Source organism: Bombina bombina, chromosome 1 (genome assembly GCF_027579735.1).
Source record: "Bombina bombina isolate aBomBom1 chromosome 1, aBomBom1.pri, whole genome shotgun sequence".
NCBI classification, from domain to species: Eukaryota; Metazoa; Chordata; class Amphibia; order Anura; family Bombinatoridae; genus Bombina; species Bombina bombina.
Genome location: NC_069499.1, coordinates 1,592,653,114 through 1,592,665,271, shown reverse-complemented (window position 1 = coordinate 1,592,665,271; position 12,158 = coordinate 1,592,653,114). Strand labels below are relative to the sequence as shown.

The 12,158-nt window shown below is 39.7% G+C and overlaps 1 protein-coding gene across 1 annotated transcript in view; it reads right to left on the bottom strand.

Moving 5' to 3' along the window:
* SHISA6 (shisa family member 6) overlaps window positions 1–12,158 on the bottom strand; it is a 1,135,433-nt gene that overhangs the window by 499,214 nt on the left and 624,061 nt on the right. The window lies entirely within an intron of this gene.

Below are 12,158 nucleotides of genomic sequence, written 5' to 3'. Positions count from 1 at the left end.
TATATATATACACATATACACATTAAATATATACACATGTATAAACATATATATACACACATATACACATTAAATATATACACATGTATAAACATATATATATACACACATATACACATTAAATATATACACATGTATAAACATATATATATACACATATACACATTAAATATATACACATGTATAAACATATATATATATATACACACACATATACACATTAAATATATACACATGTACAAACATATATATACACACATATACACATTAAATATATACACATGTACAAACATATATATACACACATATACACATTAAATATATACACATGTACAAACATATATATACACACATATACACATTAAATATATACACATGTACAAACATATATATACACACATATACACATTAAATATATACACATGTACAAACATATATATACACACATATACACATTAAATATATACACATGTACAAACATATATATACACACATATACACATTAAATATATACACATGTACAAACATATATATATACACACATATACACATTAAATATATACACATGTATAAACATATATATACACACCTATACACATTTGAGTCCTTATAACTTCTTTATGCAATATGTTTTTACTAATTATTACTAGACAGTGCTATTATGAGTGTAAATGTACTGAACAATATTTTTTTTATGTTTTTTGTGCAACATTTTAGTCAAGCGTAACAGTTAAGCAGATTTCTGAAGTCGTGCTAACCCGATGCACATTAAATTCAATGGCGCTCAAGCAAACGCACTTATTTTCAACTCGTAATAAGCGCTCTACCCCTTATCACTCGTACGCAACAGTTAGCTCGCCATTAGCATGTCATTGTTGCATTAGAATATCCCTTAAAGGGCTCAGGTTTCAGCCTTGGATTTAATGATGTCCTCTAGTGGTTTTTGCGGTGTATCCCAGGCGGTAACTCATGGGTGGTGCCACCTGCCCCATTATCCTGTGCTTATTTTACTCTGTATCATGTACCTAACGTCACAGTGATGAGCTTCATTGATATAAAATAATCCTTACAATACCAGCTCCCAGGCACCCTGTATATTTACTCTCAGCACATGCAGTATGCGCTATGTTGCGTGACTCGGCTTTCACAGCTGACAACGCTTCAGAACTTTCAATCTCTGACTTCCAAAGGTCGTTTCTTCTTTTTAATTAAGCAGCTTGTCCTCTCAGCCAGATCATTACAGAAAGCAATTCCTGCCGTGAGAGACACATATTGCAATCGCCAAAAGTCTCTGGTTCCTTGCAGGAAATAAGAGAAATGTTTGCTAAAAGGAACTCGTTTTAATCATGGTAAGTGTGTGTTGTCTCTGTGATAAAATCTCACTAAACAGCAGAATGTCTCATTACCTGATATCTCATTCACTAGCAGGCTGTCTCATTACCTGATATCTCATTCACTAGCAGGCTGTCTCATTGCCTGATATCTCACTCACTAGCGGGCTGTCTCACTCACTAGCGGGCTGTGTCATTGCCTGATATCTCACTCACTAGCAGGCTGTCTCACTCACTAGCGGGCTGTGTCATTGCCTGATATCTCACTCACTAGCGGGCTGTCTCACTCACTAGCAGGCTATCTCACTCACTAGCAGGCTGTCTCATTGCCTGATAACTCACTCACTAGTGGGCTGTCTCATTCACTAGCAGGCTGTCTCATTCCCTTATATCTCACTCACTAGCAGGCTGTCTCACTCACTAGCAGGCTCTCTCACTCACTAGCAGGCTCTCTCACTCACTAGCAGGCTGTCTCATTGCCTGATAACTCACTCACTAGCGGGCTGTCTCACTCACTAGCAGGCTGTCTCATTGCCTGATAACTCACTCACTAGCGGGCTGTCTCACTCACTAGCAGGCTGTCTCATTGCCTGATATCTCACTCACTAGCGGGCTGTCTCATCCCCTGATATCTCACTCACTAGCAGGCTGTCTCATTGCCTGATAACTCACTCACTACCGGGCTGTCTCATTGCCTGATATCTCACTCACTAGCGGGCTGTCTCATCCCCTGATATCTCACTCACTAGCAGGCTGTCTCATTGCATGATAACTCACTCACTAGCGGGCTATCTCACTCACTAGCAGGCTATCTCACTCACTAGCAGGCTGTCTCATTGCCTGATATCTCACTCACTAGCGGGCTATCTCACTCACTAGCAGGCTGTCTCACTCACTAGCAGGCTGTCTCATTGCCTGATATCTCACTCACTAGCGGGCTGTCTCACTCACTAGCAGGCTATCTCACTCACTAGCAGGCTGTCTCACTCACTAGCGGGCTGTCTCATTGCCTGATAACTCACTCACTAGCGGGCTGTCTCACTCACTAGCAGGCTGTCTCATTGCCTGATATCTCACTCACTAGCGGGCTGTCTCATTGCCTGATATCTCACTCACTAGCGGGCTGTCTCACTCACTAGCAGGCTGTCTCATTGCCTGATAACTCACTCACTAGCGGGCTGTCTCACTCACTAGCAGGCTGTCTCATTGCCTGATATCTCACTCACTAGCGGGCTGTCTCACTCACTAGCAGGCTATCTCACTCACTAGCAGGCTGTCTCATTCACTAGCGGGCTGTCTCATTGCCTGATAACTCACTCACTAGCGGGCTGTCTCACTCACTAGCGGGCTGTCTCATTGCCTGATAACTCACTCACTAGCGGGCTGTCTCACTCACTAGCAGGCTGTCTCATTGCCTGATAACTCACTCACTAGTGGGCTGTCTCACTCACTAGCAGGCTGTCTCATTGCCTGATATCTCACTCACTAGCGGGCTGTCTCACTCACTAGCGGGCTGTCTCATTGCCTGATATCTCACTCACTAGCGGGCTGTCTCACTCACTAGCGGGCTGTCTCATTGCCTGATATCTCACTCACTAGCGGGCTGTCTCACTCACTAGCCGGCTGTCTCATTGCCTGATATCTCACTCACTAAATAGCGTGCCACTAGCCCTACGCATTAACATTTTTCTTTACTTATTTTTTCCTTTGGAACAGATTGGAAAACATGAAACTTAATGTAAGACAATTCCCCAGACTGAAATGTATTACGTGATAGGAAATAAAATTATAATCTTATAGCAAAACCTTTTATTCACTTGATCTGTTAAACTGCAACAAACTGAAGTGATTATTTTATTGGTTTAAACAAAAGACGTAATATTTTGTACTAAATGCCGGCAACAGACAGTGCAGAGAGAGAGGGAGAGAGCTAAGAGACCAAGTGAACAAAATCTAATAACTCAGGTTATTGCAATCAGTTTAACATTCATGGCCAGACGCAGATTCCCCAGCGTATTCATGACAACCCCTCGTCTCGTTATGAATTAACAACTCCAGTAATGACACTTGATATTAGGCTCTGAACAAATATATCCGTTTTATATCTGGCCGATGATTGATCCCTCTCTGTAAACGAATACGCTGCTTGCGATTTTAGGTGTTAGGATAGGATTATCTTGCAGCAGAACTGGCTTATCCAGTGTTTGCCTTCAGAGAATAGTTCAGCTAACGTTAGGGGAAAAAAACAGAAATTCTCTTTTCTCCAGTTATTTATACACTTAAAGGGAACCCAAATGTTTTCTTTCGTGATTCAGATAGAGCATGAAATTTTAAGCAACTTTCTAATTTACTCCTATTATCAGATTTTCTTTATTCTCTTGGTATCTTTATTTGAAATGCAAGAATGTAAGTTTAGATGCCGGCCCATTTTTGGTGAACAACCTGGGTTGTCCTTGCTGATTGGGGGATACATCCATGGACCAATAAAAAAGTGCTGTCCAGAGTCCTGAACCAAGAAAAAAGCTTTCAAATAAAGATAGCAAGAGAACAAAGAAAAATTGATAATAGGAGTAAATTAGAAAGTTGCTTAAAATTGCATGCTCTATCTGAATCACAAAAGAAAAAAAATTGGGTTCAGTGTCCCTTTAAAGAAACCCCACGTCATATCAACTTCATAGAAAACAACTTGAAATAATTTACTTAACTCCTTAACTGCCAGCCTGCAATGTATTCTGTGATTGTGTAGTGTGGTACCATAGAACTCACTGGCAGTTGAAGTGTTAATTTTAGATTTTTATTTGCAACAAAAAGGAAATAAATAATATCTAATAATTATATATAGTTTTATATGAGGCCTACAATGTATTCTGTATTAGTACCATTCTAAACATCTCTGTGACAGTTATAGGGTTAATTTGTTTTATATGCTGCAAAAATACTGTGAAATTCCCTAATATCATAGATAGAGTTTTATAAGAGATTTGTTTAAAGGGACAGTAAAACTAATATTAAACTTTACTGATTCAGATAGAGCATGCACTTATTTGCTTTGTTCTTTCTGTATCCTTTGCTGATAAATCAGCTCTAGAGCAGAAATGCACTACTGGGCACATCATGTGAGCCGATGACAAGAGGCATATGCGCATCCACCAATCAGTAGCAAGCTCACAGCATTCCTGATCCTAAGCCTACCTAGGTTTACTCTTCAACAAAGAATACCAAGAGAACAAATTTGCTAATAGAAGAAAATTGGAAAGTTGTTTAAAACTGCTGGTCTGTCTAAATATGGTGAGTTTAAATTTTGACTTTACTGTCCCTTTAATGTACATTATGTGTGTGTATGTATATATATATATATATATGTGTGTGTGTGAGTATAATATATATATATATATATATATATATATATATAACACATAGAAACACCCAGCACTCACCAGCTAGCTCACAGCTAAGATAAAATCACAACTGGAAAGGTTAGTCACCGCATCTGGCCAAATGGGAAAGCTCAGGCACCACGTCAAGGTCCTTTCCTTAGCCTGAGTCCCTAACACAGCCACACCATCATGCGAGCTCACAAAGCTAAACAAATTTTCCAGTGGTGATTTTATCTTAGCTGTGAGCTAGCTGGTGAGTGCTGGGTGTTTCTATGTGTTGTATTACTTTTTATTTGTAATCTCCCTTGGTTCTTGCACCCATTCCGGACTGGGGTTAACTGCCTGTGGCTCTGGTGACATCACAGCTTTTTTGGAGTGCTATTTAGCACCCAGGGCTGGATGTTACTGAGTCACAGGATGTGTACCTGATCCGGTCTTGGAGTGCAGTTCCCTTCCATGTTTTTTATATATATATATATATATATATATATATATATATATATATATATATATATATATATATATATATATACGTATATAGAATAATATCTTGTAATCTTATTTATACATCTGCTGCTAGCCTAGAGCTGCTCTTATCTGCTGAACTTCAGTCACACTGGAACCCACAAACAATAAATTCCTGTTGCCCATAAGCAGATTATTATGAGGCCTCCATGTTAGACAAACAAATAATATTCAGTTTTCCAGGATAAAGTCTCTGATCAGAGAAATGTGCAACTAATAAGATTTATTGTGTCAGAAGTCCCCGCCCCCACCCCCACAATGCAACATCTAGCATAGAGCCATCCCAGTCCCAAGGTTCCGATGTTAGAGCTGCCCAGCTGATAATTATGCAGCTAATTTGCATAAATACCTCATTAGGTGCAAGCTGGGGAGAGGCCACTCCCGTGAGGAGCAGTTCAGGGGGTTGGCAGTGCTATGGAGAGAAATATACTGGACTGAATTTCTAAGAAGCCAACCCCTTAAAGGGACATTCAACTCAAAATCCCATGTAAAAAAAGACAAAACAAAATTACAATATACACAGTTTACTATTTTGCAGGATTTTCCAATAATTTAGCATTAAAATCATCTTTTTTGTCATTCCCTCAATTACTTAAGTGAATTGACATGTTAAAATACTCTACATTGTATTGACTCTGCAACATGCTACAAGCTGATAGGTTAGAGCAGAGCATCAGGTCTCTGACTTACCACAGCTGAGGAGCCCAGCTAATGGCTTTTACAATAAGTGTATGCTTTGCTGCTCTTGATGTCTTCAACCCTGCAAAATGTGATAACAAACATTGCAGATTTAAATACTTAAATTATGTTTATGATACTGCAAATGATTTCAGAGCAGTACACAAGGAGAAATACCTTCAATGACCAAAACTGCCAATTTAGCAAACCCATGTAGGTCATTCTGCATGAAGACCAAAAAGCCTCTGTACATAAACATAGTTATTTATTTATTTTAAATCAGACATTTTACTGACCCTTCTTCACTGTATGTAAAGAAATATGTTCAGCCCTTTAATGCAGCAGCTGTATGTAACCGTAGTTTCAGGGTGCTCGGATTAATAATCACTTATCAGAGCCATAGAGCGCAGGTAAATCTTTTTCTTGCCTCTGGTTGACCTATAACTTCCTATAAAACGATGTGTGTGACAGACACTTCCGCTTGGCTTTTGTCTAGCAATGTCATCTATATGGTTCCATAAAGTGTAAAAAGCCACACACATATTGTAAAGTGTCACATATATGCTACTTCTGCCATAACATATAGTTGTCTATGTATTTTACACGTGCAGTTGTCACAAAATTCATCTGCTGGGGTTCAACAAATCAGAGCTGGCTCCCTGGAACTCCATGTGGGTGAGCACAGTGTTATCTATATGTCACACATGAACTAACGCCCTCTAGTGGTGAAAAACTGTCAAAATGCCCTGAGAGAAGAGGCGGCCTTCAAGGGCTTAAAAATTAGCATATGAACCTCCTAGGTTTAGATTTCAACTAAGAATACCAAGAGAACAAAGCAAAACTGGTGATAAAAGTAATTTGAAAAATTGTTTAAAATTACATTATGCGAATCATGAAAGTTTATTTTGGACTAGACTGTCCCTTTAAGTTAAATCGTATTTTCATATCCCTTCGTTTTTTCGGATCCTTTCTTTATTTATATGCATTATCCTATTCTGACGTTTAGAATAAAATAATGCATATGAATAAATAATGGATCTGAAAAAACTAAAGTATTGGAAAAAACGATTTTACTAAACATAACTAATATGCCGCCGATTGGCGAAACAAAATAATCTAAAACAGCTGCCGCCACCCACATCGCCGACACTAAATAAAGCTTTCAACCCCTAAACTGCCGCCCCCCCACATCGCCAACACTAACTAAACCTATTGACCTCTAAACCGCCGTTCCCAAACATCACCAACATTAACTAAAACACTACTTAAACCTATTTACCCCTAAACCGCCGTTCCCAAACATCGCCGACACTAACTAAACCTATTAAACTCTAAACTGCAGTTTCCCGACATCGCTGACACTAACTGAAACACTAACTAAACCTATTAACCCCTAAACCACAGTTCCCCGTCATCGCCGACACTAACTAAACCTATTAACCCCTAAACCACAGTCCCCTGACATCGCCGACACTAACTAAACCTATTAACCCCTAAACCACAGTCCCCTGATATCGCCGACACTAACTAAACCTATTAACCCCTAAACCACAGTCCCCTGACATCGCCGACACTAACTAAACCTATTAACCCCTAAACCACAGTCCCCTGACATCGCCGACACTAACTAAACCTATCAACCCCTAAACCACCATTCCCAAACATCGCCGAAACTAACTAAACCTATTAACCCCTAAACCTCCGTTCCTAAACAACTGCTAAACTGCTGGCCCCCACATTGCAACAACCTAAATTAAACTGATAACCCCTAAACCTAACACCCCCAAACTTTAACATAATTAAAATAGACCTAAATAAATAAACAGTGGAGCCTAAATTACAGCTTCAGTGGGCAAACATAGTGGACACTGATCGGTCCAACTACAGAACGGAGCTGCAATACAGCATACTAGGCAAATACACCTGGGGTCTAAATGCCTAAAACCCTACATACTTACGGCTACGCTTTTTTGTGGAGATTTGAAATGCCCTGTGGACCTGTGTATTGACACAGGAGCATCAACTACAATAGAAAAAAACAGATGGTATCACATATGAACAGAGCCCAGGCACATATGTTATATCATATCACATATGTCATATCAAGTGGTAAAACTCTGCTATAAAACTCACTAGCTTTAATGTAACTGGTGCTAAACCATTCTAATTCTCTTTGTTTATCTGCATAACTGAATTTATAAAGACATTTTTACTTGGAACTGGAGGATCTTTGCTGGAAAGCGCTTATTAATTAAGTGACAGTACTGCCACCCCAGGCACTCATAGTCTGGGACTTGTATACAGTTATACTTACTCACCCAGCACACGCAGAACATCTTATAGAATGACCTCCAGTATACGGGATTGATGTAATTGGTGTATTGGTCTAATCTTCTATTCTCACTAGAGATAAGCCTGTTATTTAATACAATCTTTTTGCATAATCCTTTTAATCCTGCTGAGGACTGATTATACATCTGTGAGTGTCTGATTATTTGCCACAATATAGGACACTTACGTACTCATCTATGAAAGTTGACAAATACTTAAGTTTCCACATCACAAGTCACTCCCATACTGCAGAGATTCATGTGGACCCCTCTGCCTCCCCAGACAGAGGGGCCTATCTATCAAGTTCCGAAAGGAGCTTGACGGCCCGTGTTTCTGGCAAGCCTTCAGACTCGCCAGAAACAGCAGTTATGAAGCAGCGGTCACAAAGACCGCTGCTCCATAACCTGTCCGTCTGCTCTGAGCAAGAGGACAGACATTGCCGGAAATCAACCCGATCGAGTACGATCGGGTTGATTGACACCCCCCTGCTGGCGGCCGATCGGGCGCGAGTCTGCAGGGGACGGCGTTGCACCAGCAGCTCTTGTGAGCTGCTGGTGCAATGCTGAATACGGAGAGCGTATTGCTCTCTGTATTCAGTGAGGTCTGGCGGACCTGATCCACACTGGCGGACCTGATCCATACTGGCGGATCAGGTCCGCCAGACTTTGTTAAATATAGGCCAGAGACTTTAATGAGGAATCATCACAGGCCCTCTTACAGCAGCTGAAAGCCTTCTTCTTACCTAAAATGGAGTTGCTACAAGAGGGTATAGATACGCTTACTACTGAAATCAGACAATATTCTTCCCGTTTACAACAGGCAGAGCAGAGAAATTTCTGACATTGAAGATACGCAACATATATCTCCTATCACTATAAAAAGGCTAGAATGCCAAAATACAGCTCTACAAGAAAAACTTGATGATCTTGAAAATCGCTCTCGTCCAAACAACCTGAGAGGAGTGCCAGAGACGATAAAAAATAAAGATTAAAATGTACAGCCTTTACTTTACCCAAGCTCTGCCGCTTAACCAAGACACCCTGCTGCTTGATGTGGAGGGAGCACAAATGATGGGCCCTGAACCACTTCCAGACAGAGCCAACCAGCGGCCTAGACAAATCATCTTTAAGTTGCTACGAAACCAAGAAAAAATGGCAGTGCTAAAAACATATGGAGCCAAGCCAGACCTTACCTATGAAGGACATAAACTATTCATTGTTCAGGAGTTCTCAGCAAATGATATACTATGGGCAGACAAGTCTCATTGCTCTATCCTGTAAAGTTAAGAGTAACCACCATCAAGGGACACAACGTTATCCTCACTCTGCAACAGCTGCAAGAATACAGAAGAATGATGAGGGTTCCATACTTTCAGATACCCTATACCTGTACCAATTTGCCTCGCAACTTTTAAATTGCATGGCGGAAAGCCACTATGATGGATTGAATACTCCATATTTTTGAATATCACTTTTTTGTTTTCTTTTTCTTCGCAATCACTTTTTTTTTCCATATGCATATTTATATATTTTTCCCCCAATAATATTGCTACCACCAAGGGACATAAACTTTTCTTTACTCCGTGTTAGCTGCAAGAATACTTTGATCCTGAAACACAGAATGGAGAGGGTTAAAGATGGCCCCTCGTACTTAGACACTTTATACCTACACTTAATTTCTTTACTACTTACAACCTACACGGCAGAAAGACACTACTATGGATTGAGTATTTCACTTTTTTGCATTTCACTTTTGTATACCATTTTCTGTTTTGTTAATATTGCTCTAAGGATACTTATACCCTTGTTCTCTATTTTCCTTTCTTTTTACATGCATATCCTGTTCATAGAGCACAAATTATTTCAGCCTTTATATATAATGAGCAATTTGAATTATTAATCTTATACCCATGTCTTTTCCTACTACTAGACCATGAGAGGAGCGTGTCAGGGTTTTTTCCCTGTTGTGTTTGCCATGTGCTGCTGGCAGCCATTTTACTCACCTCTCTTCCTGACTATGGTGCATTGTGGGGGATGCTGCTCATTTCCTACACTTCCTTTTATGGCCAGACTGGTGTCCATCATCCATGTGAGACAGGATGAAATCTCAGAATTGTGATGTCATCACTTATTATTTAAAGGGCCTCTGTTCAGTATGTTATGCCTTTGCGTTGTCTCAGACCTGTTTGTGAGAGTTCCTGTGTATTAAATGGCTGCCTGACGTCCTTCCTGGTTCCTGATCCCTGGCTTGTTCTTGACTCTGCTGTTTTCCTTGTTCCTGATTCTGGCTCGTCTGACTATTCGCTTTGGCTCCTGACTCGGCTCGTCTGACTACCAGCTCTGGTTTTGACTCCTGGCTTGATATTTGACTTGTGGACTTTTTATTATATTTTGCTATTAATAAAGGTGTGATTATTTTTGCACTTCTCATCTCAGTCTGATTCCTGGCACCCTGACAGAGCGTCTGGAAAACCCTCTAAACTGAAAAAAGATTTTTACTGGCAAGACCTCTGCCTAGTATCATCATGGACCTGGAGTTATTAATCTTGTATATTTATTTGACAAATACAAAAAGTCACACACTTTTTCACAACCATAAACACTTGATAGAGACCATAGAAGTCAGCCTTGAATAATATTTTTCATTATTATTTTGGATTATTATTTCATTATGTACACTATAAACCTTGCGACAACTACAGCATTATGTTACTTTCTGTATGGCACATTCCCTAAAATAGTATCTCGTCTTGGAATGTAGGAGGCATCACCTCCCCGGCCAAAACAAGTATTATATTACAACATTGAATGCGCCTCCATACTGATATAGCCCTACTGCAGGAAACTTATGTTACAGATAAGGAACATGAAACAATAAGGTGTGTAGGGAAGATCTTTTACACTCCTACAGAAGGCTGCAAAAGAGGAGTTGCTATACTAATAAAAAAAAGGATAATTAGTTCAAATCTTTGCCACTCATATTGATCCACAAGGTAGATATGCTATAGCTAAATTACAAGTAGCTGGTCAAACTTATATCATAAGCAGTGTCTATGGGACTAATCGTCTACTTCCCTATTTCTGGCATTCTCTCCAAGTGGCCCTATTACCATGATAAACCTATACTGATAGGAGGAGATTAAAGTTTTGCCCAAGACCTACCAATAGACCGAAAGCTTGACGCATATATTAAACACTGGTTGGGAATACAAAGGGGGAGACATAAGAGAGAGACTGGCACAATTGCTGCTTTTAAAATAGAATTAGGATTAACAGACTTATGGAGATAGCGCTATCCAACTCAAAGGGATTTTACTTGTATATCCAAAGCACATGGATCACTTTGCCGTATTGACTATTTTCTTTGATCTCATCAATTACATAGACAGGTCTCACAGACAGACATCACTGACATCATAATATCAGAACATCCTCCCATATGGTTACAACTTTACCCGCTCCCTCGTATACCACCTCAAAGAGCTTGGCGCTTCCCTACTTATCTGTACCATAATTTAGAAATTCAAAAACATATGAAGGCACGATGGTTAGAATATGATAGATTCAATGCCCAACACCAAGATACCTCCGGCCTTTACTGGAGCGCCTCTAAGGTGGTCATGAGAGGACAAATAACCATCTTTACTGCCAACTATAACTCTAAACAAAAAAAGGCTGACATTGCAACCACAGAAGCTGTAAAAATAGCCTATAACGATTATCTGTCTTGCCCTTTTTCTTATAACAGGCTTAAATATTATGAGTAAAAAAAACTGAGAGATGATGCATTAAAACAACAGGAAGGATATGTCTCTGCTCCCTAAGGTCTTGTACTTGTTTCGATGCATACCTTTGAATATTCCACATGTTATTCTACAACATATTCATCAAATATTCTCCAGATACGTCTAGATGTA